This window comes from Artemia sp. Qi Xiang Cuo, chromosome 21, assembly GCF_049724085.1.
Source record: "Artemia sp. Qi Xiang Cuo chromosome 21, ASM4972408v1, whole genome shotgun sequence".
Lineage (NCBI taxonomy): Eukaryota > Metazoa > Arthropoda > Branchiopoda > Anostraca > Artemiidae > Artemia > Artemia sp. Qi Xiang Cuo.
The window spans coordinates 41826225-41833908 of NC_142814.1; positions in this window are offsets into that span (position 1 = coordinate 41826225).

Consider the following 7684-nt stretch of genomic DNA (forward strand, 5'->3'; position numbering starts at 1 on the left):
CGCATAAGAAACCGCAAAGCAAATTTCAATGAACAAATTTTACTGTCATGGGCGGATTCACAAAGTTAAGGCAAGGCTAAGGCCACAAAGACCCATTGCCCCCGCACACACAAAGAAACAGCAGTATATTATCTTTAGCTACTGGGCTATAATGCCCCTAATGCGTCATATTATGAAAAGGACATAAATATCTTTTTTTTCCCTTTACAAAAGAGCCTCAGTCAAAGTGTCCAATGTTGTTTTTCCCTATCCCGAGGACCCCACCATTCCTATAAGGAGAGAGGAGGGTCAACCACCAGCCATCAGCAACAAGCGGCACTTGATTCTCAGAACTGGTAATAGGTAGAGAACTTCTTTATCCTGCCGTCATTTTCTGTTCAAGGAGTCGTCCTTGTGCCACGGGTAACGCTTCAAACAGAAGGATTAACCTCCCTCCCCCGTGTATGAGTTTGGCAGTTAATAATGACATCAATCCATCCAATCTCAATAGGCTATTCTACAAAATAATCTGTAGTGGTAATAGACTGACAATAATAAAAAATATATACAAAATGACAAAATTAAAGGACATCCTTAAATGAAACAACATAAATGCTGTCTTGCATGTATATGGGGAAAGTAGGCCTTTGCCTGTGTTTGGTAGGACACCTCTGAAATTTAAATAGCTTCCTGTTTTTGTAATTTTTTCCACAATACCTTATTTTAATATATTCACAATACCCTGTTGATGAAAATATAGAGGAGTGAGAGGAAAACATATTTTTCAAAATCAAGGGTAGTAATTTTGTTTTTTTCCAAATAAAAACACCAAAAAGGTTTTTTTTTTAATTTTAGGGGAAAGAATTTTTGCGTGCATCCTGTAAACATTTATTTAATGCATAATGTATGTGCTGATTAGCCATTACCCTATAAAACAAATGTAATAAGTTCCAAAAATAGGCAATAATATTTTTTTCTTTGAAGAATAAAATAGAAGGCTCAAACATATGGTGATTTTTTTGCCCCCAGGATTTCTGCAGTTTCCTTGTGATTATTCTTCTAACTCGGCTCTGAATTGCGTCTTTTACTCCCTCTACTTCAAGCAAGATCTTATGTACATGATTTACTAGAGGTCAAAACAAAACGGAGGAGAAGACCTTAATTTGACGTAGGACTGGGGATAACACAAGATCCAAATACATACTCCCTGGCCGGGGAAAAAAAAATCAGCTCTGAGGCGAAAGACAAAATCCAAACGCCGAATCGTAATTTGACTCTTATCTGAACAGGAATTTTATACTTGTTTAACAAATTCAAGGAAATTTGCCACTTCCCTTCAAGTTGACTCTTGGACCTCCGCGGATTTAAGTGGATCTTCACCAAAGAATACTCACCAGGAAGATATACAGAGCCAACAATTATTTCTTGGGGGAGGGGGGATTTCCCTAGGATTTTGAAAAATATTTTTTTGGTATTTTCATTGAAAGAAATGCAAAAATACCCTCCCCCTTAAGCTTAGAAATTTTCTGCACGTTCATTAAATCCTTGCCCCCTACATTTGTTTGAATTAGTGCCCCTAAAAGCATACTTCTTTGGATGGGGGGGGTGAGAGTGCACTGCAGTGTTTCCAATATTTAATGTACAAAATCCATAGTAGACGAGAAGAAAATCCTTAGAAGTCCCCGTTTTCAGTACCCATATTCCTATAGGTTTCCCCAGCAGTTTTTCAACACGACAAATGTTGCAACTGGAGACCATGTAATGGTACCAAAATATCTTCTTTTCACGTTTAATGCTTTTTAAATATTGTTGAGGGTTATTTGAGGGTTTTGTTGAGGGTTAGTTGAGGGTTATTTTCAAGAGGATGAGAATTAAATGAAAATCATACATTTGCGCGAAAGTATGACTCGAGAGACATTTTGTGTTTTTTACTGAGCATTTTTTTTTTTTTACCGACAGTTTCTTAGAGGTGTATAGGACATTATTGCGACGTACACATTGGGTGATAAAAAAAAAAAAAAAAAAAAAACGCTCGGTGAAACAAACGTCGACGGTATCAATGCACCCGTCCCATTTCACTACAATAACAATAAGCAACGATTTTTACTATAGGAGGATAATCAATAGCATTTTCATATTATTTTCCCCTTTTTTCTTTTTTCTCTGCCTATATCTATTTTCTTTCGTTTTCATTCAAGTTAACCTACTGCTCTTGCTTGTCGCTCGAATTTTAAGTATTTCTTTTTAATTAAAACAACAGATGCCGCTGCATAGGCTGAGAACATTGATTCCATGGAGTTACGGGAAGCGGAATATTTCTTTTCCCTAAAAAGCGTGGAGCTACTTCTGATTGGTTGAGGATAGGAGTGGGCTTGCACAGTACAGAAGCAAACTCCACCTTAAAGGTATTTTTTTTTATTACTCCTTCATAAGTCTGTTACTAGACTATTTTAGTTCGATAGGGATAAATCACGACAGTTGGAAAAGGAAAAATAACAGCCTGCTTTGAACTTTCACCAGTGGATAAAATACTGTAATGTTCGCTCAAATCACTTCTTGCAGAGCTGGCCGAGTCGAACAACAGTTGTTCCTATTCACTTACAGGAATTGAATTTCAAAAGGGCAACAGTTGTCTCCCCACTCTTACAGTGTCTTGTTGGGAGAACAGATTCTACCGGAAATAGATTGCGAACGATACCCCACCTTGTAAGCTTTGTCTGTACTTGACGGTTTTTTCTTGCCATCTCCTTACGGGACGCTGTTCTGGCACCAAAAAAGCGCTCCAGAACCTCGAATGAGCGCTTTGTGCAGCTTTGTTTTGTGCAGCTCCGTATATTACACAGTAATTTACTATCTGAGTAGACTGCCGTTTATTACAATTGGTAGTTTTTAGTGCCTGACAAACTAGAAACTGCCGTCAAGACAAAACGTGTTTCCACCTTGCGATTCTTGACAATAACTGCGGCAGTATGGACCAGGTCGCTACCCCCCCCCCCATTTTCTCTGCGTACCATTTATTTCGTGTGCATCCAAGAAAATGGTTAGTCTGGAAGTTGTATTATTACAACACTAAGGGCGGCTGAAAATAAATATCCAGAGATGAGACGTTTTTACATGTAGTTGCATCCCATTTAAGTTACTATTTTCTGTCATGTTAGAAGTCATTTTGAGGAGAACTAACAGGGCTTCCACTATCCCCGAATTTTCAAGGATTTCCCCGAAGATCTATGTGCCTCCCCGAAAAAAATTTGCCTCCCCGAATCCCTGAAATTTCCCCGAAAGTCAACCAATAACGGTGTCACCCCTGGTGACTATCCCTAGCAAACATTACTTAACATACCATAATTTTTCACTACTCTCTTGCTCGTTAATTTTCATCTCCTGTGTTACTTTGCATAAGAACCAGACCAATACAATTTAAGTATAGACGGTTCTTCATATTTTCATAAAGATATCATTTTCCTGCATTTAGACTAAACCTTTTCGAATGCAGTATTCCAAATGCTATTAAAATTCTTACATTTATGTCATTCGTGGTCAAGGCAATCTTGACAAAATTAGACAAGAATTTTACTTAAAGTTGTTGAACGCTCGGTTGGATTTTGGGTTTTGAAATTGAACTTCTAAAGAGGGAGAATTGTTTTGAAAGCCGAATCGCAAGTTTAATTTTTGTTTTCTTTTGCTATTTTTGAGTTTGATAATACCGTATTAATGTTTAATACTTAATGAATGAAGGCATAATATATTGAAGTAATCGATCTTTTTGCCAGGAATTCTTACCATTTAAATTTTTCTTTCATTCGGTGTGTAAAATTTAAGTTCTTTTCTTTTTTATCTGAGAATTGTATTTGTCAGTACTCCCCTCCCAATTATTATTCTGCTCCCTTCACCCGTGTAATAAATTTCAGTGGGCGTAATATTTCAAATTGCAGTCTTAGGATCTTTTTACAATCTTCCAAAGCTGTTAGTTAGGCGAAGGAAATTTTACTGAAAACATGTTCTGCTCAAATTCGGGATAGCCAAGTAACTTGTTTCAAAAAGTTCGTGGTAACGAACTGTAAGTAAGGAGCGTCCCGGCTCAATAGTAACCAAAATTCTAAAAAACAGAATATTGATGCCAATAGTTATGTCAAATAAATTAAATTTTAATGCTGATTTCAAATATATAGGTTTCATCAAGTTTGTTCTTACCCATATAAAATTAAGCGCCTGAGAAAATGTGCCGTATTTTCGAAAAAAGGGGGAAACACCCCCTAAATTCATAGAACTTTAATGAAAATCGCACCATCGGATTCAGCGTATCAGAGAACCCTACTGTAAGTAGAACCCTATCAGAAGGTGACAAACGAAAATTTCCTTGGTAAATTTCATTTTAATTTTGTGCGGCCTTTTTTCTTATTCCTGGTCTTTTCTGTCTTTTTAAATTAAAACTTGTAAGTTTATATTCTCGTTTTTTTTTTTTTTTCTTCTCGTTTTTTTTTTTTTTTCGAAATTTTGACGCAGTTGGGGAGGTCCGTTTCGAAATATATGCTTATATTTTGTCTTCTTCATGGTTCGCTGGCTGACAAAATCCTCGTTTTTTCACCCTTTTTGATTTTATTTTTCATTTTGTTACTTTCTCTCTTCTCTGAGTTTCGTTTGTCATGTATAGCCAGTGTGGTCTAAGAATGTATTTGCTATCAGAAGGTCGTGACCCCACACCATATATGGGCATAGACCCACGTGGGTCTGTCGGTATTTTTAATTCTGACGAGGGTCCTAAGAAGGGCCTAGCCTCCGTAGGGAGAAAGATGACGTAATGGGGTCAATGACCTCTTTTTCCAAGGTTAAGTTATTTGATGTTTCTATGTGTAATAGCTCCGGGGCGAAGGGTGCACCGGCGCATGGAATTCGCACGGGAACAATATTAGTGATCTAGGACGCAAGGGGCAAGGGAAGGTCATTGGATTGACATACTCACTAGGGGAAATTATTGAGTCCCTATTCGGGGAATTAAGAAACAAACTTGGCTTCATTGTATTTCGTCTAGCTTAACCGAGAACTAGATTTACATAATCGCTAAGGGGCAGTATTTATTATTGAAGGGGAGAATAAGTAGAAATTAAGGTTTCTTTAATCTGAGGCCTGTGGGATAAACGTTCTTTAGGTCAGAGAGAAAAATTAATATTCTATTTTTAAATAGGTCTTCATTGATCTTTATTGTCAGGAATTATAATTGACGAATGGGAGAATTAAGAAACATTTAGGCTTATTTAATATTAGTTCTGAGTGATAAACGTTATTTATGTCAGAGAGAAAAATTAATATTCTATTTTTAAATATGGCTTCATTGATCTTTAGTTTCAGGAATTATAATTGACATCACTTGTTATCTTGGAATTATGCGGGAGTCTAAAGAGATAGAAATTCTATTTTTAAATACGGCTTCACGGACCTTTAAGTCGAAGAGATAAATTGATATTCTAACGAAACCCTAATAGTTTAGCTAGGAAAATTTATGAGATGAAGAGATTAACGTAGGAAAGGGTTTCCTAGAAATTTGAAATGCGTTAGCGCAGAGATGCCAAACAAAAGGAACACGCTGAAATTACGTTTAGGGATTATTTTGGGCGAAACGGTTTTAGACATTTTATGGGATTATTTCGGCGAAACAGTTAGAGACATTTTGAAAGAAGATTTTAGGAAAGGTTTTAGAAGAGAATTTGAGGGTGAAACTCTGTGGTCTTTATAATACACAAGTTCCATTTGAACAGTGTTGTGAGGTCCTCTACCCCAACCCCAAAGGGTTCCGATCCCCACCCCAACCCCGAAGGAAGCCCCCGGTACTCAAAGGCCCCCCAAGCTCCCATAGAGCCCCAGCCCCCAAACGCCCTCCTCAGACCCTCAAAGGCCCTCCTCTGGTCCTCAAAGGGCCCCCGGATCCCCAAAGGGCACCCCCGGGCCCCCCAAAGGCCCATCGAGCTCCCAAAGGACCAACGGGGTCCCAAATGTCCTCCAGGCCCCCAACTGTCCCCCCGGACCCCAAAGGCCCGCCCCCGGCCCCCCAAAGGGCCAACCGGCTCCCAAAGGACCAATCGGTCCTCAAGTGTCCCCCAGACTCCCAAAGGCCCCCCTGTGCCCCAAAGGCCCTCCCCCGGTCCTCAAAGGTCCCCCCGGGCTCCCAAAGAGCAACCGGCGCCCCCAAAGTTCTAGTTCAATTTAAAATTTTCTCAACGAAGTGAAGAAAAGTTCAAGTTCTCTTCTGAACTTTACCAAAGAACACACTTCAATTCTAATTTCTCCAGAGAAAACAAAAATCTTCCACTTCAGTTCTTTATTTCACAAAGACATAAAGAAATTTAAAGTTCAATTCTAATTTTTCGATGGAAGATAGAAAAAATATTACCATACTTGTGAATATTTTCACGGAAGATAAAAAGTTCTAGTTCAATTTAAAATTTTCTCAACGAAGTTAAGGAAAGTTCAAGTTGGATGTCAACAGCAATTTATGTCTGTTTTATGGTTTTTGTCAGTGAGAATGGAAAAACAGGAACTTTCTCACTTTAATGGATGTCAGTCATTAATCAAATTGTTTCTGGGTGAAGTTTAATAATGTCTGACAGATGACGTCAAGTTAATTAATGTCTTTGGAGTTCGACCAGAATTGTTTCCAAGGCACAGTTTAGATCACACATGACAGATGATGTCATGATTGATCGATTGACATGAAAGGGGAATTAATTTGTTGTTTCTAAGGGGAATTATTGATTCACGAAAGGGGAATTAATTTGTTGTTTCAAAAGAGAATTGTTTCCGAGCGAATGTTTTGATCTTAGCAATGAAGAGATTAGCGCGCGAAAGGGTTTCTTTGTAATTTCAAATGTGAAAGCACAGAGATGCCAAAAACAAAAGGAACTCGCTGAAATTACGTTTAGGGATTATTTGGCGATACCGTTTTAGCCATTTTAGAGAATTATTTCGACGAAGCAGTTAGAGACATTTTAAAAGATGATTTAGAAAAGGTTTTAGAAGAGAATTTGAGGGTAAAACTCTGTGATCGTTATAATACACAAGTTGTATTTTAACAGTGTTGTGAGGTCCCCTACCCCAATCCCAAAGAGTTCCGATCCCCCTACCCCAACCCCAAAGGGTTCCGATCCCCCTACCCCAACCCCGAAGGAAGCCCCCGGTTCTCAAAGGTCCCTCAAGCTCCCAAATGGCCCCCGGACCCCCAAAGGTCCTCACCCGGTCCCCAAAGGTCCACCGGACCCCCACAGGCCCGCCCCCGGGCCCCAAAGGTCCCCCAAGCTCCCCAACGGCCCCCCGCCCCCCAAAGGCCCTCACCCGGTCCCCAAAGGTCCACCGGACCCCAAAGGCCATCCCCTCGGCCCCCCAGGCTCCCAATGGCCCCCAGACCCCCAGGCCCTCCTGGGCCCCAAGGCCCCCCCCAGTCCCCAAAGGTCCCGGGTCCAAGGACCACCCAGCCCTCAAGGGCCCCCGGATCCCAAACGCCCTCCCGGGTCCCCAAAGAGCCCCATCCCCATTTTTTTAATACTTTTTTTGTGCACTTGAGACACAGAAGGGTCCCCACATTTCAAAAGGCTTTATTATATCTTTTCAGAACAAGTTCTTTTCTTAATATCCTTCTTAAACCAATTTTACAAATTCTAAATTTTTCCTTAGTAGATAGAAAAAGCTATTTCATAGTTGCGAATATTTTCTCGGA